This window comes from Protopterus annectens, chromosome 3.part0 (genome assembly GCF_019279795.1).
Source record: "Protopterus annectens isolate FY-2018-M chromosome 3.part0, PAN1.0, whole genome shotgun sequence".
Classification (NCBI taxonomy): domain Eukaryota; kingdom Metazoa; phylum Chordata; order Ceratodontiformes; family Protopteridae; genus Protopterus; species Protopterus annectens.
In genome coordinates, this window is record NC_056731.1 from 241,657,439 (window position 1) to 241,683,074 (window position 25,636).

Below are 25,636 nucleotides of genomic sequence, written 5' to 3' on the forward strand. Positions count from 1 at the left end.
AGCTCTTTCTCTCTCTGATACTAAATGTTTTACTTCAGGGGTTCAGCTGCACAGGGTAATGGTTAGAATTTAGGATTTGCTTTTCTGAGGACCCTGTCTTGACGTATATGTATTTTCCAGCTTCCTTGTTTGAGGAGTGTGAGCTGCCTACCTCCTCTTGGCATATTTTATGCTGTGTCTGAAAATATGTGCCTAGCCCCACAGTCTGCATTTCCTAAATCTGTACTGGAATGCCTCAGAAGTGGTATGGTTGATCAAAGGTTTCTCCAGTTGTAAAGGCAGTCCATTCTCAGTAGTTCCCCTTAATGACCGGAACATTACAAATGGGCCCACAGACTACGGTTTGTGTGAAGTCTGGAGAAAACATATGAGATAACACCTACTTTTAGGGAGCTAGTAAAGAGTTTTAGGTTATTAGATTCCTACATAATTTTTTAAGAGACTTTCCTGATATCTGTTTATCAGATTAAGAAGTTGTGGTCAATTTTGCTGTATGGGGGCTTGATTTGTTGACTATTTTCTTGACACCTAGCTTGGCAGGAATGCAGAATCTTGTCTATAAGGCAATGCAGTCAATTTTTATAGTGCAAGAAATTAAATGAATTTTTATGGCCATTGAGTATGTCAACCATGTTGTGACACCCATGCCCTGGCCAGCAATCAAGGAGCCTCAATCCTCACCACTAACACCAGAGAGGGCGTCTCATATAGGAGAAAATGATAACAAATACAGACAGTAAAGTACAGTTTCCCTTCAGAGCACACCGAGATCACAGTCAGTCTGGGGCTGGTTGCTCCCCTGCTCTCCAGGTCATCAATAAGAGACCCCACCGGCACAGACATAGGGTCCAGATTTCAGCCTAACTGGCAAGCTAACCTCTAGTACCCCTCTGTCCAACCAGTGCTTCATGTCCCTGCCCAAGTAGCTGACTCACAAACTTTGAGATAAGTATTTATACAACTTTACAGACACTCCTAGGAAAGGCTGATATATATTCTCCATCTGTGCCCCTATACCCAGACTGTACGGTAGTAATTACTGCCACCGCCATCTAATAATTATCAGCTACTAAAAGGCCCTTAAAAGGGTGTCCAGTTATTACTGTGCAATATTATTATCCAATCAAGGCTTATTGGAAGGGCTTATCACAGGATCACTTATAAACATGCAATGTTCTCTGGAGCTTAATTTATCTCTGCATAAACCAGCCATAGTTAAAAGGTTTTAAAATACTTAAGTAATTAAAACCACAAGACAATACTACTACACCACCACAGTGCTATTCAAGAGTTCAGAGATCATACAGAAGCTTAAAATAATTCCGTAGTACAGTTCTGACATAACAGAAAAACACTTAGTCTAATATTTTCTAATTTCCTAGCTATTGCTGCAAGAAAACACACTTCTAAGATAACTTAAGAGCATAGGCAGTGCTGAGTTCGATGTCCAAGATTAAAATGCTTGACTTAGTTTTCCTTACAGCAGATGGCAATGTTGCTACAATCTTGAAGTTTAGCATTTTAATATTTTCTTTCATTTAAGAAACAAGCCTGTATTTTACATTTATATTTACAAATGCCAGAATTATGTACCAAATTCTATCTGGCTAGCCTGGCAGCCTTGACCCTTCTCTACCAGTCTTCACACATGTTTTCATCTTTCTTGGTAAAGAACCATACTTCTGCTCAGAACCTGCTGTAAGGCACATTTCCAAAATGCCAAAATAACCAACTGGACTGTAATCAACTGCAGTAATTTTTGTCACCATAAAGCTGGCTATTGTGTTAAATTGTCAGCAGACTTGTTAATGCTGATTCAGAAAAGCATGTCTTCTCAGAATCGGATTTACTACTTTCTTTCTCATGCTTTCTGTTTACTTGGTTAAATTAAAGCTCATAAAACTAAGAAAAGGGAAAACAGGAAGAGAATTGGCAGTTAAACTATTTGTAGGTATACGTAAAATTCATGCAGGCTTCCATCTTTTCCATGTTCCCTGCAACTCTCAAACACTTAAAATATTCAGCATTGTTTTAATTTTCAAGAGCAAGAACTGATTTACTTTTGCAACAGGGAATGACTTTGCTTTATATCACCTGACAAGTTCCTTCATAAAATCTTTCGTTTCAAGACCTGTTGATACCACCAAATTTCTTGAGTGTCCATTAATTTGTGTGAAGGTAGAAAAATATACTAGTCTGAATTCAGTCATAAGAAAATTAAAGTAATTCAGAGCCCAAACAAAATATTTATTGAAGTGTCACAATCTTGGTGTACAGATTTAAGTAAATCATTTCAGAGAAAAAACTATTTCAAAAATATGTATGTAAATAAATGCTGGCATAGGTGTAAAAGTACAGTGGATATCAAAAGGTTACACAACCCTGTTAAAATGCCAGGTTTTTGTGATATACAAAAATAAGAGCACAATAAATAATTTCATACCTTTTCTCAATTTTAATGTGACCTATAACCTGTAGAATTCTATTGAAAAACAAATATGTTAGGGGAAAATATTAAAAATAAAAAATGTACAATAAGCTGGTTGCATAAGTGTACACACCCTTAAACCTAATACTTTGTTGAAGTACATTTTGATTTAATTACAGCATTCAGTCTTCTTGAGTAGGAGTCTATCAGCATGGCACATCTTGACTTGGCAATATTTGCCCACTCTTCCTTACAAAAGCGCTCCATCAAGCTTTTTTTAGCAGTTGTTGTAGCGCACACAAGTGCTGTCAGCACTGGATGTTCTATAAGGAAACAGCTCTAGTATTTAGTAATGATGGCTGCATCCCTTTTGGCATGTCTAAAGGTCAGCTTCTTGTGCTTTATCCTGTTAACCTGGTGAACTTGCACATTCTGAGGCAGTGTAGCAACTGCCTCATGTACACAGACAACCCTCTCCTCTTACCTCCCAACACTCAGACTTGTGAGAGATGTGCTTATATCTCCAAACTGGAAGCCATGCACTCTCCAGCCAAGACCAGAATAGCTGGTCAAGAGGAGAAGGCCAACACCTGCACCACACCACATGGAGCACATTGCTTTTCAGAGCACCCACCATCACAGCCCTCACATAAAAACACAAACCACACACCCACCTTCGCGGAGGCTCTCAGTAGAAATCTACCCAAACAGCAGAGACCTCCAAGGCAGAAATGCACTCGACCACCACACCAGAGTACAAACCACAAGAGACATAGCTCACCTACATAATGTGCCCCTCAACCTAAGCCCCTAAGGCTAAACAGCTTGCCAATACAATAGTCATAGCTGACTCAGTAGTGAGGTACACTGATGTCTCACTCACCAGGTTGAATAAGAAGGTAACAGTCTGCTATCAGGTGCCAGAATCCGACACATAACGCACACACTCAGGTCACTCCACAGCAAGTGTAAGTATGACTCTGTCATTGTCCATGTGGGTGTGAATGACCTGAGACACACCTCCCTGGACTATATCAAAAGAGACATGGTGGAGCTCTCGGATTATGTGACCCAGGCAGGTATGACCCTATCCCTGAGCAGCGTCCTACCATCGCCCAGAATGATACCACAGTACAAACAGAAAATGATTGACTTCAACAGTTGGCTAAGTTTCTGGTGCCTTTCTAAAGGGATCCAGTATCTGTCTGCTTGGGATGACATTATCGACAGACCTCGATGCTTTGCCAGAGATGGCCTGCAGCTGAAAAACCCTGGCTTTCCGGGTACTGGCTAAGGCTCTTGCCACCCCTATAGTGCCTTTTTCAGGTGATATTCCAAAAACTAAATTACCACTGTAACAGCTGTAAATAAAAGCAATCTGTGGGACATGCTGATTAACGCTAGAAGTCTAAATGTCAAGATGCACTCGTTTGAAGCACTCCTCAAAATAGAGAACATCGACATTTGTGCTCTAATAGAGACCAGGTTTAAAGCATCCCCGCGCTACCAGGCTATAACTCATTCCACACCTTTCGGCCCCAGAACATTGACCGAAGCTCCAGTGGTGTCTCCATATTCATAAAGGATATGCACACCTCCAGACTAGTAGCCCAGCATAACGCATCTGAGATACCCCAGGTGCAACTAACATTGGGTAAGACAGCGATTGAGGTTGTTGCCTGCTATAGGTCCCCAACCATGTCCCAAGACTCTCACTCCACATTCCTAAGCACCCTGGAAACTATTAAGATCTAACCCCACACTGTCATACTAGGTAACTTTAACTATCCCTCCATCAGCTGGGAAAACTACTCCTGCACCAATGCACTGGCCCAACGCTTCCTGGAATTCATCAATTCCAATACCCTGGACCAGCTCACCCCCACTAGAGGAAGCAACATCCTTGACCTGGTTATTACTAACATGGGCAACTATTGCTCTACACCAGTAGTTAATTCCTCCTTGGTTAGATCTGACCACAAACTAATCACCTTGGAAATCCACATCCCTCCCACTCCCGCAAAGGTGGTCAGCATGAAAGACTTCTACAAATCTGGCTTTGGACTTTTAAAAACAGAGGTGGCTAACTTCACGGCACCTATGCCAATGGAAAATAGATGCATGACTGCCAAATCATACACCAATGCACTGTACGAACATGTACATAAATGCATAGAACTAGCCATACCCAACAGAACCAAGAGGCTCTCCTCCAAAAAGAGGAAGCCAGTTTGGTGGTCCCCTGCCATTAATAAACTCTACAACAGATGGAAGAAACTGTTGCAGAAAAAGGTGAAGTCCAAAGAACGGAAAAATTCCCTTATTAGCCTCAACAAAAAGTTGAGATCCCTCATCAAAACCTCCAAACCAGCTATGAAGGCAGAATTGTGGCAGACACTAAAAACAACCACAAAGCCTTCTGTAGTTATATCAAGAATCTCCATGGCAGTACCCAGATTTGCTCTGAGTTACTGCACAATGGTAACTGCTATACTGAGCCAACAGATATTGCCAACATACTAGCCGACAGATTCAGTGCCAACTTTACCCCTGTTTCCCTTCCTAAAGACCAATCTCAATACCAGAAGAATGCCAGGCACCCGGCATTAGTGCAGCACAAGTTAAAGCTGCATTGTCTAAGGCCAAGAATACAGCTTCCATGGGACCCGACAATATCCCTGGCTGTGTTCTACATGAATTACAAAGTGAACTTTTCACCACATCTGTGTGCTGTGTTCACTCACAGCCTCATTTCAGGCTTTGTCCCTACCAAATGGCACACTGCTGCAGTCATCCCTCTCAATAAAGGAGGAGGGACTACAGACCCTAGAAATTATCGCCCCGTTAGCCTGATGAGTCTGATATGTAAGGCTGTGGAGCGCATCATCATCATGGACCTAATTAACAAGGATAGAGGGAATCTCCAAACTCTAGATCCCATGCAATTTGGTTTTGTGAAAGGTAGTTCATACCTGCTCAACCTGGTTGACTTCTTTGAGTCACACAGCCTACCTCGATCTGGCCAAGATGTTTGATACCATTCCTTACTCAGGAATTTTTGATAAACTCAGCAAATTAGGCATCAACCCGTATATCGCTAGGTGTGTTGCAAACTGGCTCACAGATTGAACCCACAATGAAAGTAGCGGACTCTAAGTCAGACTGCTGACCAGTCATGAGTGGAATCCCACAGGCATTGGTCACCTGGGTCCTCTCCTATTTGGCATCTACTTCTCAGAAGTCCAGGCCAAAACGGAGGGACTCTGGCTGACCAAATTCGCAGACAACTGCAAGCTGGGCGCCATTATTAACTCCCCACGTGATGCAGACATCCTACAGAAAGGCCTCACTGAGATCAATGACTGGTGTCATAACCATGGCCTTAAGCATAATGCCAAAAAATGCATCATCACCCCCCTTTGGGAAAAACTCAGTTCCCACTAATTATCACATTGATGAGAGCCCACTGAACACTGAAGGAGTTATAAGAGATCTGGGGACACAGGTTGACAGCAACCTCTCCTTTGACCGCACATCTCATTACCAAGGGTTTTGCATCCAGGAAGAAAGAGGTCATCATTTCTCTCTACTCTTCTCTCATTAGACCAGCCATAGAGTATAATGAATGCCCCATTTGGCATGTAGCTCACTAGACACCTGCAACAGCTGGAGAGCAAAAAACAGTACCTCACAAAGAGGATCATAGTCCTTAAACACATGTCCTACATGGACAGACTGAAAAAAAACTCCAGCTATTCTCTCTCATATCATCTACTAAGAGGCAATCTCTGCTTGACTTACAAAGTCGTGTCTGACCCAGCTCTGTTAGAAATGCTACATGTAAAGAAATCCCATTCCTTCCGCACCACACTCTCCAGAGACCTTAACCTCATTAGCACAATAAACAGAACATGCTGGAGGGGCAGATTCATAACCCAGAGACTGCCCATGCTCTGGAATAGACCTCCCATACATGTCAAGTGGAGCACCTCACTAGCCCTCTTAAAGAAAAATCTTGCTGAGTGGATGGGAAATAGAAAGTTCACCCCGGGATCACTGTAGTGGCTCTACTTGATAGAGATACTGAGAACTAATGACGGGTGGCACAATGCCAGGGTACTTCTGTGGGCTAGGCTTATAAATGCCCCAGTGCCATTAGCCTAGTATACACCTATAAATGTATGTGTAAATGTTTATGTGCACTTTTTGTGTATAATTAAAAAAATTCTATTTTTTGACAGGAGTTTTTCTTCAGGTGTTGTGTATTTGTGACTGGATACTGTGCTTGTGAGGAATTATCAGTTGCTTACGTACTTCAGTGCCACCTGTTCTCTAACTTACCTTTTACCAACTTGTTCATGCTCCGTTATCTGATTTTGAGGTTTCATTTTCAGCTTACCAATGGAGCAACCACCATTTTCTGTAATTTTACTTTCCCATGTCCACAAAAAGACCATTATTAGGAAGTGTTTGGGTTTCATAACTGTTCCTGTTTTGCTTCAGCCACCGGTGGGTGACTGTGCTGTGGCAGCTTGTTGTTTATCAGACTTCTCATCTTTTTCCTCTGGTACTCTTGATGTTGCTTCTACTGCCATCAAAGATTGTAGGATAGCTTTGTTCTCTGTGGCTGCAGGGATTCTGATGACCATAAGGACCTTTTTAAGCCTAGCCATGCATCTCAAATCTCTGGCAAGTTCCGATACCCTTGATCAGTGTAAGCACGGGCCTGGGAGATGTCATTTACAGGTTACCTGTTTGCATTAAAGGCGTGGGTGCCAAACCAGGGATTTCCATCTCTACTGGTGGGGAAGATTTATTGTGGTTTGCTAAAGAGCACTTTAGTGTGTTTTCCTTGCCCTCTGCTGCTTCAGGCAAGAAATGGATGAGCTCTCTCTTTTTCTGACATTAATTTTCAGTCAGAAGTAGTAGTATTGCAGGGAGATTGTATTTCTGGAATTTTTTCTTAATTTGACCTTTCTGATTTGAGGAAAATAAGGTTTCAGATTTCCCTTGTGAAGATTTATCTTTTCTTGAAACTGTATCCAAGATGAGAGGTTTTTCAGTGGGAACAGAATAAAATCCCCATGGCACTGAAAATGTATAATGATTTGTTACAGTTGGATATGCCTAAATATGCAGGTGTTTCTCCTTTTTTGTCTACTTTTGATCATGTTTTTCTCACATTTTGTAGTTTGCATGATAGTCGATCTCCTGCACTCAGAGGTTGACAAGTTCCACATGGTACTACAGACTCTTAGATATTTGTTTCCAACCCAGTAGCAGATACAGCAGTAATATCTCTATCTAAACCTGCTTTTGTTAGAGATTTTCACTGCTAACCCTGTTATCTTTGACAAAGGATAGGAACTCTCTTGACAAGTTCGGGAAGAAAATGTATTTTTCTGCTGCTTTGAATTTTTTTTTTTTTTTTTTAATTTCAAGCTCATATGTTAAAGTATTGAGAACATGCCAGAGGTAGTTGTTAACCGGCTCTCTCTTCTGCGATAAAAACAATTTCCTTGGCTCTCTCTTCTACGATAAAAACAATTTCCTTGAATGCCTGTCCTAACATCTGCTTCTCATGTTACTGAGCATGCTTTAATGTTTGCTTATGATGCTGATGATTCTGTCTCCACAGCTGCTGCTGCTTCTGAATCTGTAATGAAACGATTGGCTTGACTTCATTCTCATAATCTTTCCAAAGATGTTAAATCTGAAATTTAAAATTTTACATTAGTCCAAGAAGTTCTGTTTGGTCCTTATGCAGCTGAGATACTTAAGAAGTGTGGTGGAAGGGAAAGGTGATTTAAAGTGTGACTCAAATATTTCAACCCTTCTTTATTAAAGCAAATAAAAAAATTATTTTCCTTTTAATTTCTTTTTTCGACATACAGTTTAAGCAGCAAAGAACAGTTAAGCGGGAGTTTAAAAGCAGTGGCAAAGAAGCTCTAAAAAAAGAAAGAAAATGCTTCTAAAAATCCAGGACAGTCCTCGCAGTGAATGTGGCTATTTGCTTATTCATTCTCCCCCTTTCCCTCCTTGGTTACCTCTGCATATGTCTAAGGCTTCATATTTCTTTGTGGATGCATATTGTGATAGAAAAATGGGTTTTAAATGTAAATTATTAGGGGGGTACACATGGCATTGGGAGTCCATCTCCGTGTTCCAGAGGATTCCTCTTTGTCCTCTAAACCAGGCCTCCTTGTTCCCTCCCATTCTGCATCATATGCTTGCTTAGGGAATAATAGAGCCACTGCTCCCCTGTGAAATGGACAAGGATTTTTATTAACGGATTTTTTTTCGGCACCCAGCGAAGAATCCTAGAAGCCAATGCTGTACCTTTCTTTTTTTAAATCTTATTGTCAAGATTCCAAAGTTCAGAATATTGTCTCTTCAGTCCCTTTTACCTCTGCAGCCTCCACAAGCTTGCATGATAGGGCTAGATTTAAAGGATCCCATCACATTCACATTCCCATTGACAAGCAGTTCATGCATTTTTTTTTTAAGATTTGCTGTGTCTAGTTTATATTATCAGTTTTTGTTATCGGTTCTGCACCAAAGGTAATCACAAAGTGTCTGACTTCAGTCATCGCTGATTGCAGACTTCAGTACATTCACATATCCATCTGTGGACAGTTGTCTTACCTTTATAGACTCTTTCTATTTGACAAGAGTATTTAGCCGCTCTTCAGAAACTTGTACTTAGTCTGTGTCTTCCTGAGTCATTTTTTGGAGTTGTACCATGTTATATGTGCAAATTAAAGTGGAATCATCTGCATTTTGTATTAGAGTGGCCTGCTGTGTGAAAGTATAGAGGGTGTTGGTGAAAATGTTAGAGTAGGTGACCAAGGATAGAACCTTGTGGTGCAGTGGTGGTGAGTGAGAGGTAAGGAGAGAATATGGAGTGCCATTTTACTGACTGATACCTATTGGACAGGTAGCTTTTGAACCACAGAAATGTGGGCTGAGTGAGACCAAGTGAGGGCATTTGAAGTAGAAGTTTGCTGTGAAAAACTGTCGAAAGCTTTAGACAAGTCTAGAAATAAGTAAGAGACTAGGTTGCCATTATCTGTAGCTTTATTGACAGTATGTATAGATGTTAGAAGTGCAGTGCTAGTACTATGGGAAGGATGGAAGCCATGTTGTTTAGGGGATAGGAGTTCTTTCTGCAGGAGATAGTCTAGCAATTGCATTTGATTGCATTTTTCAAGTATTTCGATGAGGAGAGATAAGATTGGTATAGGTGTAAAGTTATTAATGTCTGTTGAATTTCCTCCTTTGTGTAAAGGGATAATGCGTGACTTTTTCCAAAGAGAGGGAATGTGGGATTCCTGGATTTAACCTATTTATAAGGACTGAGAACAGGATAAGGAGTGTGCTATTGGCTGCTATTTTTAGGTACTCACTCAGAAAGTCACCAGCTGAAGAAGAACAATGTTGAAGTTGTTAGAGTAGTTTTTTCATAGGATGTGGAAACAGATTTGAAGGTGAAAGTGGATGTGGTAATAATTGGCTGTTGGGCAGGGTTGGGATTAGATGTTGAGGAATCCTTGGATCTGATTTTGTCGTTTTTTCATCTGTCCTCACATATGGGACTAGAACTGATCCATTGGATCTGACTCTGGCATTACTAAGATAGTGGCAACCAAAAAGCTCTTGGATGCCTTCCCTTACCCACAATGCACGTCTCCCTGTTACCTCAGATCTAATTTGCCGCTTTGCAAAGATGTGGTCCAATCAGCTAGCTCCTAGGTTATCAGGTTGTATTATTAAAAATTGTTTCATCTATAGTCTATTTTTTATATATATTATTAGTGTGTTTAGTCTCTATCTAGCTGTCCTTTTACAATAACTGTTTTTTTTATTAGGTTACCTTTGTTTTTCTCTCTCTCACTCTCCTGCCAGTAATTATCTTTTTTATACGTTACTTCCCTCCCCTTTTACCTTTAAAGGTATTTCCTTAACTACTATCTTTACAAAGATGAAAACCAAGTGACAGTGCTTAAAGGCACTTCGTTCAGCAAGTCAAACAACAATAGTAGGATAACGAAGAAGCCACCACAGATAAACTCATTTCCAGCCTTTAAAACCTTTATTGTACAAAAGCAAGCACAAAAAAATAAAAAAAAAGAGATTAGCGCTTTCGGACGTAGCCTTCTCCAAATCTTAATATTCTACAGCCAATCATATTTAAATAGGAATTGAAACCAATCAAAAGCTTATATCACTACCCTTCCATGAAAGGAACCAATAAAAAAACATTCATATGTTTAAACAAATAGAAGGGCAAACTATCGCAAAGGGATCAATCACTGAATTCCATACTTAGTAAGCATCAAAGCGCCCTAAACTGAACTTGACTACGAAAAAGCCAAACGCATTAAAACCACATATTATTCTCATTAGTATAACAAATATAAGTCTAGCTCAACAAACGTTAAATCATACAGCTTGCCACAAACTACTAGGAGTGTCTAGCTGTTAGCACTACCTAGCAACCTTATGGCATTAACCAGTCATCTAACCTAAAAATAAAAACTTGTCCCGTCTTTGTAATTTCTGAGTATTCATAATTGTGTGATAATGAATTATTCCATTTGTTCAACAATAATAGCTGTCCCTATTTGAAGCAGTCTTGCATAAAAAGCAAACCTCAAAAGTTCCAGTTTTATATAAGTCAACCAAACTAGTTTTGTCAAGCATAGGACCTGATTGACAATTATCCGTTTGCATTCATGGTGCCGAAAGGCAGTTCACGTGGCTACTTAAAGTCACTATATTATTCCACAAAGTGGTCGATAGCTAATTTCATTAATTGAATGCTACCAAAAAATAAATAAAACAAAAGCGATCATGTTCTAAAAAATTCAGTTAAGCAGACTTAATATCATTTCCTGCCAGGGCCAATCGGCATGTATGCTGGCACCAAGATAACCAATCAAACCATTGCTAGGCGGTACACATGAGAATTGTGCATATTCATAAAATATATATTAGCGGGTCTTGAGGAATTTGCTTTTTGGTCTTAGCTTAAAGACAGTTTTAGGATAGCTTGCTATATTTAATAATAAATTATATGTAGTTATGTGTTGACTTTAGGGTTCTTCTTTGTGCGAGCCGCTGTCTATGAAGTGTTTATACTCTGATTGCAAAGCGCAACTTGGTATTCTTCTGTAATAACTGTATGTTATGTAAGAACGTAATCCTGAGACATTGTGATTGGTGGTCCTTTTAAATTCAGGAAAAGGTTTGATTACCCTAGCAGTGCTGTTGGAAAACAACGTAATGATATTCCTATTTTGTGTGATCTATTTTTTAGTGAGATCTAAAGAAAATGATAGTGGGCTTCAATTTAAGATCAGTTTAGCACATTCTGTGATATAATTTGTTGTATTGTCAAACGCAACATGAAGTATCCTTTTGCTTCAGTTATTTGCTATTTACAACAGGGTCTGAGATAGCATCATGATGGGCTGTTTTATTGAGTTCAGGAAATGGATTGGCTGTTTCACTAAGGCTGCAAAGTTTTTGATTTATTTATATTTTTTATGGTGTTTTTTGGCAGTAACCATGGAGGAGAAAATAAAGGCTTTGGCTTGTAGGTTATATCCTTGGGAGAAGGAAGAATAATCCTTTATCATCTGTTGCTTTTTATGGTGCTTCTATATCATTGCATAGTGTGTGTGTATGTGTTGAGATTGACCTGCAACTCTTTCTTTTGTTGTTGTCTTAATGCTTAGCAATTAAATAGGTAGTGACACAGTATATTTTATGAATATGAACAAATTTTGTGTTCCACCTAGCAATGGTTTGATTGGTTATCTTGGTGTCAGCATACAGGCTGATTGGCTCCAGCAAGAAATGACATTGTCTGCTTTATTGAATTTTTTAGAACAAGATCACTTTTGTTTGATTTTTTGGTAGCATTCAATTAATGACATTAGCTATCGACCACTTTGCGGAATAATATTTTCACTTTAAGCAGCCACATGAACTGCCTTTTGGCTGTTCTTTTTGAAAAGACACCGGGAAGGCAAATTGTCGATCAGATCCTATGCTTGACGAAATTAGTTTGCTTGACGTATATAAAAACTGGAACTTTTGAGGTTTGCTTTTTAAGTAAGACTGCTTTAAATAGGGGCAGCTGTTATTGTTGACTAAATGGAATAATTCATTATCATGCAATTATGAATACACAGAAATGACACTGATAGGTCAGGTTTTTATTTTTAGGTTAGATGACTGGTTTATGCCATAAGGTTGCTAGGTAGTGCTAACAGCTAGGCATTCCTAGTAGTTTGTGGCAAGCTGTATGATTTATGAAGTTTGTTGAGCTAGATTTATATTTGTTATACTAATGAGAATAATATGTGGTTTTAATGCTTTTGGCTTTTTCATAGTCAAGTTCAGTTTAGGGCACTTTGATGCTTACTAAGTAGGAAATTCAGTGATTTGGTCCCTTTGCGATAGTTTGCCCTTCTGTTTGTCCAAACATATGAATGTTTTTATTGGTTCCTTTCATGGAAGGGTAGTGATAAAAGTTTTGATTGGTTCCAATTCCTATTTAAACAATATGATTGCTTGTAGACTGTTGAGATCTGAAGAAGGCTACAACCGAAAGCACTTCTCTTGTTTTTTATTTTTTTGTGTTTTTTTTTTATTTTTTACAAGAAACGTTTTGAAGGCTGGAAATGAGTTTATCCGTGGTGACTCCTTCGATATCCTACTCTTGTTGATTAACCACTATCGTTAGTAGTTCTCCCTGTCTTCCTATTTCCATCTTTTCCTGTTTAAAAAAAAAAAACAAAAAAACTTTCCTCTCTTTGTTTTACCCATTAGTGTGCGTTGGTCTGTGTGAGTGGCTTCTCTGCTCATATTCCTTGCATTATGGTGGAGAAACAAGAAAAACCTGCTGGATTTAAAAAAATGCACAAAATGCGGGCACAGGATTCCATTTAGTGGCTTACACTCCCTGTACATTTATTGTTTTGGACCCCTTCACTTGCAGAAGGATTGTGCAATCTGCCATCCTTTCAACCACCAAGCTTTAGTTGAAAGAAAAAGTAAGCTCATCTTGAGGGGCATGTTGCCTTCTGCTTTTGAGGAGGTTATTTCTGGCAGTCAAGTAAAATCGGTCTCTTCCACAAAAACTAAATCAGCTCATTCGAGCCCTGCTTCATCACTTTCCTCAAAATCCACTGACAGAGGAAAGAAGAGGCCTTCTTCAGCTCCGACAGATCCTTCGGAGCAGAGAGCAAAATCATCAAAATCTCCCAAGTCTGTGGAGTCTGAGATTCAGTCGGAGCCTTAGGTGACAATCACTACTGAGTTGGATCCGGCTTCTTCTGCTCCCATTTTATCTAGTAAGGATAGATTGGATCAGTTGATGTCTGATCAGACACCAAGTCCTTGCAAGTCTATTTTGACTCTACCAAGGACTGGGTACTGCCCAACATTTGATCCAGTTCCATTGAGGGTACAGTCTCCCTTCTTATCTAGACTAAGGTCCCCATCTGAGTTGTCTTCTCATTCGACCAGGAGCCTCACTGAAGAAGATGTGGAACAGATGGTGCCAAAGATTTTGTTGGGCGCAGGGCATCACTAAGTTCCCCTTGGTCTCGACCCTTGCAGTGCCAGGTCTGGGTAAGCCATCTACTCCCCCTCTTCCTCTAACTTCAGAGTCGTCGGTTCCAATACACTCGGTATCTTTCAATTCTGATCCGAAGATGTCCTTTTCCTCGGATCATACCTTTGCTCAGAGCTCTGTGGCCTTTTCAGAGTTGGAGAGTTCCCAGAGTCGCAGTGAGCCTCACTAACCTCAAGTGCGCGCAACTCCCAGGTATTTGGAGTAGTTGATGTGCCTCCAGGCTTTGGCGAAGGTGAGCTTGGCTTCGGCCTCAACCCCTGACTAACTGTAGGGGACCTCATCCAGAAAGCATGGCTTGTCAGAGCTGAAGTCCTCGTCCATTCAGGAACAGTCGACCTTTGGGGCTTTGGAGAGGAATACAGCTGCCACTGCCATCTAGAAGGTCACCTGTCCCCTCGGATCCACAGTCCTATCAAGATACCCTGCGTTCTTCTTCTGACCAGAATGTTCCACAGGGACAGTGGGACCTCTGGCACCAGGATACCCATCTGGATATCCCTGCCTCTTCCTATTTCTCACCAGACTACCCCATTGAGGAGGTCCCTAGGAAGAGACTTTGCAAGAGGAAGCATTTGGACTCCACCGAGGAGTCGGCCACAGAAGACACTGACCTCTATGAGAGAGAGGGATCCCCACGGTCACCTCCTGAGGATGATTCCTTTGGGGAAATTCTGGAGATTCCAAAATAGAGGAGTGGCTGGTAGTCCAGTAATCCTTCACCTGAGGAGTCTGTGTACCTGGAGGCCTTTGGTTCCCACCTATCTACCTCCTGGGTGACTCTGCCCACCGATGAGTTCACGGTTCCATCAAACATATTCTCTGGAGACAAAATAAAATAATCAATTCTCCATCTGACAAGGCCTTCTGGACAGAAGGGGTTGCAGAAGATACTATGGTTGTAGTGGTGGCGACCAAGAAGGAACTTTCTAAGGACAGTTCAACTATCCATCCTCCTAATAAGGATTCTAAGACAATGGATAGATATGGGAAGCGAGTGTTCTGTTCAGTGACCTTTTTCTTTTGATCGCTGAATTATCTTTGTCATTTTACAAGGTTACAAAGGGATCTGATCAAGGAACTCTCAGATACCCTTGAAGGAGCAGTAACTGAGGGAGCAAAAGAGAAGGTAGCTTCCCAGTTAGCCACCCTACATTCTGTAGCTAACTCTTCCATGAGACTCATCATGCATGCAGCCAAAGGAAATAGAGTGGTGGGTTCTGGCATCTATTTGAGGAGGAATGCCTGGATGTGCCTTTGCAAATACAAAGCCTTTTAAGTCTTCATTCATCAAAGCACCATTTGACAGCACTTCTCTTTTTGGTCCCAAAGTCAAAGATACATTATCCAGGTGTGAGAAGGAAGGTAAGACTCTTTCTGCCATGTGATATTTTTCTCAGTTCTTCAGAGACCTTGTCCTAAGGGTCAGAGAGGCAGTGGAAAAATGTGGCAGAGGGGGAAACAATAATGGAGGATGCCACCCTCGCGTCAGAGATCATCTGTAGAATCAAGGGTCCTAGGACTTATCTCTCATTTCCCACAAACTTTGCAAAGCCTTCTTAAAAGGGACCATGTTGTTAAGGCCTCCCTACAAGGATCCTTCTCTCCTTTGGGACCTTAATTTGGTACTACATCTGATAGTTCAACCACCCTTTGAACATGCAGCCACTTGTGATATTACGTTCCTGTCCTGGAAAAAGATCTTTTTGGTGGCTATCACATCTGCGAGAAAAATATCTGAAATTCAGGTACTATCTTCCCAGCTTCCATATTTATTTTTTCATAAAGACAGTCACTGTTTGCTTACCAACCCCCCTTTTCTGCCCAAAGTTGTTTCACAAACAAATGTTAATCAGACCATATGTTTGCCTGTTTTCTTCCCTAATTTTGGTAATCAGGCCAAATTTGTCCTGCACTTGTTAGATGTTCATAGACCGTTACATTTCTGTTTACATAGAACTAGAGAGTTTCAGAAAGCAAGCAAATTGTTTATTGCCTTTGCAGGCCTTAGAGAAGGCCTACCAGTTTCCAAAGTTACCTTGTCAAAAATGGCTTTCTCATTGCATTTCCTTCATTTATACCTGAAAAGGCATGAAACCTTTCAAATCTGTTCAAGCTTACTCTGCCACGGCGATGACCACATCTGCAGTCTTCCAGATAAATGCTTCCATGGATGATATTTGTGCAGCAGCCACATGGGCAAACCATCATACCTTTTATCATGCATTACAAGTTAGATTTTTCCAGGGGAAAAGCCTCCTTTGGTTCGATGGTTCTGAGGAACATTCTCCCTTGAGTTCACCCAGGGTAAAGGTAGCTGGGGACTTGGTTTCCTATGTGAGGATGAGATAAAAATTGACAGTATCAGATAAAGAAGTTATGTACTCATAACATTCAATCTGTATTGTCGATTTTTCATCTCTATTCACATCCCCTCCCTCCAACCCCCCTTACTTGGTTCCTGATTGAACAGGAAGAGAATTTCAGATCTTTGCTTATTTCCTATACTCCAGAAGTGGTCTCCTTAATCTTTCTAGCATTAAAAGTGAATTTGTTCTTCTGTGGTCATAATTCTAGCAAACAAGATATGAGGTAACAGAGAGAGATGTATTGTGGGTAAGGGGAGGTATGCAAGAGCTTTTGATTGCCACAAGCTTAGTAATGACTGAGTCAGATCCGATGGATCAGATTCAGACCCATATGTGAGGAGAGATGAAAAATCGACAATACAGATGGAATGTTACAGTGAACACAACTTCTTTTAATAGATGCTATACTATCTAGAAAATAAAAGTTGAACTTTATTGCAGTTTCATGTGGTGAGTTATCCGGAGAGGGGATTGAGCTGAATTGTTGGCAGGGATGTAAGATTTCTTTAATGGATGTCCAAAATTTTTTAGGGCTGTGTTAAGTAGTATTCTGAAAATTGTTATACTATAGTTTTTTGTCTTCATTTATTTGCTTTTTAGTACAATTGTGAAGGATTTTGAAGTTTTCAATTTATAAATGAGATTAATCGGTTTATAGTCAGAACAAAGCAATTAACAAAGAGATGCAAGTAAAACAGGTTGCCTGTCATTTTCTGAGACTAAATAACTGGCATATTGTAGTATAGTCTACTGGTCAAGCTAAAGGGGATAGTGGCCAACTTAGTAAGAGGTCTTTAGAGTGCACGGACTATTTCACAGAGATTTTCAATCATAGAGCAGGCATATGCAGCAAGGTTCATCATTATAAATATGCTTGCATTAAACAATGACAAAATTCTCAGTAAACTGGTAGGTGTAGGGCCTTGTGGCAGAACTTGTACAATATTGGGGTCAGATGTAGTGACTGCAGGCTCTGGAAAAAAGACTGTACTTAGCTGTAAAATTATATTGAGGCAATGAAGATAGTACTGCTTATACAAAAAAGAGCTGGAGGAAGGACCACACTAAGTCAGAACAAGAGAATACAAGGGAGATACAAGAGTAGATGGATGCTAAAAAGTGCATGAATGTAAGTTAAAAGCAGTTTTAGCAGTAAGTATATAGATAGAGAACCAGAGTAATGCAGTACAGTAAACTCTAACTGACACCTGTGGAGATTGGTAGATGCCGAATAACTGTAGTTTCTGGTTGCTTGAGAGTTACTATTGAAATAGGCTTGGCTAATACTGTACCCTATACTATTTGTTTGGTTTGACTTGTCCTCAGGTTGTGGAGAGAGGGAATTTATTCCTATCTTCCTTTTTAAAATTCTAAAACTCTAAAAACATAAGATATTTTACTGTAGGGGGAAAACAAAGTGCAACACATGGAAATTGTACTTTATCTCTTCAATATTTTTTGCTGGTTGCTTGAGAGTGCCAGTTGCTTGAGTTTTGGTTAACTGAGAGTTTACTGTAACACCATCACTTAGAAATTATTCATGGTATTAACCAATTAACCAGTACATCAAAACAGTTGTAACACACACACACACACACACATATATATATATATATACATATATATATATATATATATATATATATATATATATATATATATATATATATATATACATATATATATATATATATGTATACTAGAACACCAGCAACTTACATTACATACCAGTGTGTTAAAGGGAAACCTGCTCAGCATACATAAAGCTTATCCAATCTGAATGAAGATGTTAAAAATATAACACAATACCAAAGTCTTTTCACTGTATTACACAGTCTTAGAACAAACATAAATGTAATAACATGACACATACCAGCTCTATGAAGGAAGATAGTGACTGAGTGTAAGCAGAGACAAAGCTTGAGGGGATATTTAGCAATACATTCTACTACAGTGACAATCCCACCCTCAGGTCAGTTTGCAACTGAGAGTAATTATTTTATAGCCAGAACAAAGCAATTAACAAAAGAGATGCAAGTAAAACAGGTTGTCTGTCATTTCCTGAGACTAAATAACTGTCATGTGCAGTATAGTCTGCTGGGCAAGCTTAAACGGGACAGTGGCCAGCTTATTAAGAGGCCCTTAGAGTGCATGGACTATTTCAGAGATTTTCAGTCACAGAACAGGCATGTATGTAACTGCTTAAAGTTAATACACAACAAGGTTCTTCATGATAAATATGTTTACATTAAACGGTGACAAAGTCCCCCTTAAATTTGTAGATGTAGAGCCTTGTGGCAGAACTCCTGCAATATCAAGGTCAGATGTTATGACTGCAGGCTCTGCTCTATGAAGGAAGGTAGTGACCAAGTGTAAGAGAAGACAACACTTTCCTCCTCAGTCTGTTCTGCATCAAAAATGTCTTTGATCCTCCAGGAAGAAAATGTCAGGACTGCTGTTTATAGTAGCTTCAAGCTCACACCTACCTCTCATTATTCTTTGCTGGGATAAATTTGCTTATCTTTTGCCTAATGTACTGTAAATCATTTTCCAAAACCACTCTTGTCATTCCAAGTTTTAATACTTTTCCCTCCCCACATAATTTTGTCAAGATTAATTCTTTCTGCTGGTATGATTGTGTCGTTACTAATACAGGTCTTGACTGCTTTCTCATGGCCAGGTTTGGAGCATACACTATGTGAACTTTCAGTTAACAAGTCCTGCTGTGGAGTACCAATCCAGTTGCATGTATGTTCATAGGTAGCTACTAGGCTATTGGGCCTAAAGCCTGTATAAGCCTAGCCAAAAAGGTACCCTGGCTTTCCCCACCCAAGAAAATTATTTTCCTGTGCCCCTGTCAAGTAGAGCCATAGAAGTGATCCCCGGGGTGAATTTCCTATCTCCCATCCATTCATCAAGATTTTTCTAGAAGAGTGCTAATGAGGACCTTTGTTTGATATAGATAGGTAGTTTGTTCCAGAATATGGGAAGTCTCTAAGACAGAAATCTATCCCTCCAACATGTTCTGTTTATTGTGGTGACCAGGTTTAGGTCCCTAGAGCGTGTAATTTGGAGGGATTGGGATTTCTTTAAGTGGAGCATGTCCAACAGCTCTGAGTTTGACATAGCTTTGTATGTTAGGCAGAGATCGCCTCTGAGTAGGCGATGTGCGATGGAGTAAAGCTGGAGTTTTTGAGACGGTCTGCATAGGGCATCTGTTTGAGGCCAGTAATCCTCTTTGTGAGGTATTTCTGCGGCCTTTGAAGTTGTAGCTGTCTTGTGAGGTACATACCAAAAGGGGCATTGTACTCTATAATGGGTCTAATGAGTGACTAGTAGAGGGGAACAATTATGGCTCCTAGTTTGCAGTGATCTGGGAACTTTGTTAGCCAAAGACCTAATGTGTTAGCTTGTACTTCTGAGAAGTAGATACCAATCAGGAGAGGACCCAGGACTGAACCCTGTGGTATTCCACTTATCACTGGTCTGAAGTCGGATTTGGAGTCTGCTAGTTTCACAGTGTGGGTTCTGGCATTGAACCAGTTGGCAACCCATCTTTTGACATAGGGATTATACCTAGTTTAGTGAGGTTTACCTATAATTCCAGAGTGGTGGATGGTGTTGAAAGTCTTGGCAAGATCTAGATAGGCTGTGTGAACCACCTTACCCTCATCTACGGCTTTGGTGACTGCTTCAAAGAAGTCTGTCAGGTTTAGAAGACATGATCTGCCTTTTACAAACCAAAACTGGGTGGGGTCCAGAGTTTGGAGATAACCAATGTCATTATTTATAAGTTTCATGATGATAAGTTCCATAACCTTTCAGACCAGGCTCGTCAGGCTAATGGGGTGGTAGTTCCTGGGGTCCGTGGTGGCTTCCCCTTTGTGGAGTGGGATAACCATCGCTGTGCGCCATTCAGTGGGCACAAAGCCTGAGGTGAGGCTATGATTGAACATGGTACTTATGTGGCGTGCCAGTTCGTTCTGTAGTTCGTGTAGAACTCAGCCTGGGATGTTGTCAGGTCGCATGGATGCTGTGTTCTTGGCTTTGGAGAAAGTGTTTTTTACCTGTGCAGCCGTGATTACAGGAACTTTGCATTCTTCCGGTATAGAGATGGGCCCTTTAGGGGGGTGAGGGGGGGGGGGGCAAAGTTAGCAATGAACCTATCTGCCAGCATGTTGGCAATATCAGTTGGTTCTGTATATTTAGTGCCATTGTGCTGTAACTCAGAGCAGATCTGAGTGTTGCCATTGAGATTTTTGACATAGCTATAGAATGCTTTGTGGTTGTCTTTAGAATCAGTGGTGATTTTGTTTTCATAACTAGCTTTGGAGGATTTTATGAGGGATCTCAGCTTTTTACTGAGGTTGACCAGGGAGTTCCTCCAATCATGGAAATTTAGTCTTTTTTGCAACTGTTTCTTCTGTTGTAGAGTTTGTTTATGGCAGGGGACCACCAGATTGGCTTCTTTTTTTGGAGGATAACATCTTGGTTCTGTTAGGGATTGCACGATCCATGCACTCGTGTAAGTGCTTATGAAGTTCATTTGTGTAGGATTCAGCAGTCATACCTCTGTTGTCCATCTGCATGGGTGTCATGAAATTTGCCACTTCTGTCTTAAGAAGCGTGAAGTTGGCTTTGGAGACATTTTTTATGGTAGTTTCCCTAATGGGGGATGGGGCGGGATGTGGATGTTTAGGGTGATTAGCTTGTGGTTGGATCTTACCAATGAGGAATAGACCTCTGGTGTGGAACACCGGTTGCCCATGTTGGTAATGACCAGGTCTAGGATATTGCTGCCCCTGGTGGGGGTGTGGATAAGTTGATCGAAGGCATTGGAATTCATGAATTCCAGAAAACGTTGAGCAAAAGAGTTGGTACATTAGGAGTTTTCTCAGTTAATGGTGGGGTAGTTGAAATCGCCCATTATTAGGGTGTTAGGTTGTATCCTAATATTTTCCAGAGCATCAAGAAATCAATAGTGGGGATCTGTAGCAAGCTATGATTTGGATTGTGGAGTTGCCCAGAGTTAGTTGAACTTGGATAAGCTGGGATGCATTATGCTGAGCAACTAGCCTGGAGGTGTGGATATCCTTAATGAATATGGACATGCCTCCGCCTTTAGTGTTTCGGTCCAGGTTAGGTGGCCGAAAGGTGTGGTCTGAATTATAACCTGGTAATGCAGGGGTGCTGTCAGGAGGCTCGAACCAGGTGTCTGTCACTGCACAGATGTCGATGTTCTCCATTTTAAGGAGTGCCTCGAGTGAGTGCATTTTCAGGTTTAGACTTCTAGCATTGAGTAGCATTACCCTCAAATTTTGCTTGCTTGTACCTGTTAAGGTGGTGAGTTTGTCATTTGAACTTTGCCTAAAAAAGGCACTATAGGTGGTGGCAAGAGCCTTAGCCAGTATCCGGAATCCCAAGGGCGACAGGTGCAGGCCATCTGTAGCAAAGCATCATGGTCTGTCGATCATGTCATCCTAGGAAGACAGATACTGGATATGTGCTTTCATAAAATTAATATAGTCTGTTCCTTCCGGTTTCTAAGGCACAGCAGAAATTCTTAGGCTTTCTTTGTGTCCCTTTTTAAGCAACTCTTCTTGAGAAGCCTCATACTCAGCCAGCCTTTCCTTAATTTCAGACTCTAATTTTTGCAGTTTTATCAGACCATCTGACTAGATTATTTGAATTGACATATTCCTTCAGTGATTCATTTATTGTAATCACCTTTGAGTACATTTGATTTATTTTTTGTCTCTGGATTATTGGAAGCCATCTCTTGAACCATAGCTGAAGCTTAAATTACAATTTGCTGAATAGCTACAGGATTCTTTACACCCAATGTTTTCTCTTCACCTTTTTTGATTTTCTTTCAGGTTCTCCAAATTTCTTCTTTGCTGCTACCCAGGCAGTGTACTTACTAGTCAGTAACTAAATTTTACATAGTCTTACAACTTCACAGGTCCCTTTTTTCTCAGTTTCTGTTTTCACACTGGAAGAGCTAAAATTAAGCTGTTGATCAGTGTGCATCATCTTTGTAGGTCCTCATGGTAGGATTACTCTTTACTATTTTGCTACTGCAGGAATTTTTAGATACCTAGTACTACAAGACTGTATGGGGCTCATGGGACAACTGACAGCAATTAGGTCTGCTGGACTGTACACATTTCAAAAGTTTGTTGGTAAATATAGGATTCCATACTTCTATTGTATACAAGTACCTTTGCATGCAACATCGCATGCAACACCTTAATCTTGAGGGGGGGGACTATCGTAGGTCATCTACAAACAAAAAGACATATTGGTGGATTTTTTTGCTGGACAAGACTTACTGTCAAAATTGCTACATGGCACAGTAGTTCTGGAGGGTTTCAATCCCCTTAGCTTTTGGGGAATTTTAAAAGTTGTTGAGTGGACATCTGGAAGAAGGTGACAGACAACAGGTATTAGAAATGTTTGCTGGTAAAGGGAGATAAATTCAATGGTCCGTACCACTTTTACATAGTTAAAAAAATGTGGTGTTCAGACCTTTTATCATTCCTGTTCCCCTCAGCTTCTCCCTTGTTTTAGTATTGTTTCCCAGGAGGTTCATGAGAACATATTTTTTGGCTTATGAATACTTTTCTGAGTTTTGGCAGTGGGTGGAAATGTCATTACAAAAGATCTGGGGACCAGTTTACAAAGGACATGGTATTATGCACAATGGTAATGTCAAAAAATGTTCCTTACCATGAAATAGGCCAGATTAGTTTTTTGGCTGCATTAAGTCTAAAGCACATCATTTGTTTTATGAAGTCTAAATTGTCCCATGGAGGGAGGAAAGGACCTGTAATGAGGTTCATAGCTCAAACCTGGCAAAATCTCATGGGAGTGGTTCAGATGTCTAATGTGCTTGTTTCCATTAGAATCCTAAAATGGGAGTAATGAGTTAATTTCTCTTCTTGATGTATGTTTTTTGTAGCATGCATTCAGCGGTAGACAGGCAGGTAAGAAACTAGCATGCAGCAGTTTCACCTTTACTTAGGGTATAGTTTCTCCTAGCTTGTTCGGTTCAATAATACTGTCAGGTCTGGTGTGTTCAATAGTTCTGAAGATTGTCAGTTTTGTTTTTGTACCTCTTTGTAGCCTTTGAAGAAGTGTCTACCTAGATAACGCCTGAGGGCCAGCGCTGCTGATACAAAATGTTACGTAGTTCCAATTTTTGTGTTTATTGTGGCAACAGTAAAGTGATGCACCAACTGAGAGCATTTTTACTTTTTCATTGATGTGGGATAGTATGTAAGGTGGGGGACTAAGTGAATTTATGTATTATATGTGACTTATATTTGTATATTTAATAAAGATGACATTTCCTGGTTATTGTTTACCAAGGCTTAAACTGGATCTGAATTGTATTATTTCCCCCCAAATTTTAATCTCTTTCTAATAAGTGCTGCAGTTTGTAAGTTACATTTTTGTGCTGTGGACATTAAGAAGCAGTGTTTGGGATTTTCCGTGACTTATTTTGTAGTCAATTATATTTGTAGTTTAAGCTAGTTTCCTAAAAGCTTGAGTTGACATAGTAGCTTTTGCAAATGTCATTTTCAGGCAATCTGCATAAAAATAACTTTTGTTCTGCTACAGAAGGGTCTTTATATATCTTACAAATATGTGTGTATGTGTGTGTGTATATATGGGTCTAATTCACATGACTGAAAACTCATTTGACTGAATCTCATTTCACTGAATTTTAAGCCATAGACATGATGTGGGTTTCCCTTCACCTGTGACTTGTGATAAAAAGAATTACTGTAAGTTAAAGTGCTGACTGTCAGAATACCGATAGCTGTGTAGAAAGTAGTGTTTCTAAATGTGGGTATGTCTCTCTGTATTTTTATGGGAAGTATCTAAAGTAATATGGCGGATGTTTTGTGCATTCCCAGCAGTTGTTCCAGCATGTAGAGTACTGTAAGGCAAGTAAAAGGTATATGGCATTTTACCTACTTATAGTGTGATCCTGGAGTTAGTGTATATATAGTTGGGGGTGTGTGAGGAGCACAGCCCCCTACCTAGTTTGGTTTTATATCGCCCGGTTTCTGTTAAGAGGGTAAGTAAGTAGTTTTTAAGTTCTGGAAAGAGTTAAGTCATTGGTGTAAGTGTGCATGTCTATGGTTTAAAAGTTAGTATTTTGAAATTCAGCATTGTAAGCTTTCGGTGAAATGTGATTCAGTCAAATGAATTTTCAGTATTTTAAAAATTAGGCATTTTGGTCTGTCAAATGAGTTTTCATTTATGTGAAGTAGATCTGTGTGTGTGTGTGTGTATATATATATATATATATATATATATATATATATATATATATATATATATATATATATACTTCTAGAAATTACCCCCCATCCCCAGGAAGATATTAAAATTAATTAACCTTTTAGTCATAAATAACCTAGACAGCTTATTCTACTGTCACTTACTACTCCTGCTATAGAACTCTTTAATAATACCTTCTCCCCTACCCACCTACACCAAAAGCTCACCCTTTTTATGTCTTAAGATAAGTAGATACAGAAATACCTACCCAAAGCCTTGTAGAACACAGTCTCACTGTATAACTGATACCTCTCAGCTCTGACCCATTCCGTTCGCCCTGCGGGCTCACTCCGCTCCCCTACTTCCAATTTCCACCCACCCCCAGTGGCCCTAGACTTGTACTTCCTTAGCCACACCCTCTCTCCCAACCTTCCAATCCTATTCTTACACCAATCTATATAATTTAACCAAACCTCACCTATCTGCCTTTCTCCATACCCTTGGCATCCAGTATCTCCTCTTAAAATACTTACTCATATTTCATTTACCTTTACCACTCCTTCCTCTCAAAGGACCCTACAAAACCCATACATAATTTTGTCTTATCTAAGCTCAGTTGTTACTGTAGCAGTATATGTAACCCTAACAATATGTATACAACAACAAAACCCCTACTAACCAAGTTAATACTCTTAACTACTCTCATACATGTCCTCACCACTGCTTATCACCTCACATCCATTGAAAAATTTAATTATTACCACTTTAACTACTCCCCTAAACAAACATCTACTCAAAATTATATCCTTACCCATTTTCTAACAAATACCACATTCAATCCTTGCTACCTGCTAGCCAAGTACCATCGACTCACACATATCAAATTCATTAACACCACTGTAA

General features: G+C 40.0%; 1 protein-coding gene across 1 annotated transcript in view; it reads left to right on the forward strand.

Moving 5' to 3' along the window:
- The window catches only part of SNX13 (sorting nexin 13), a 1,298,295-nt gene that overhangs the window by 626,344 nt on the left and 646,315 nt on the right, over positions 1-25,636 (forward strand).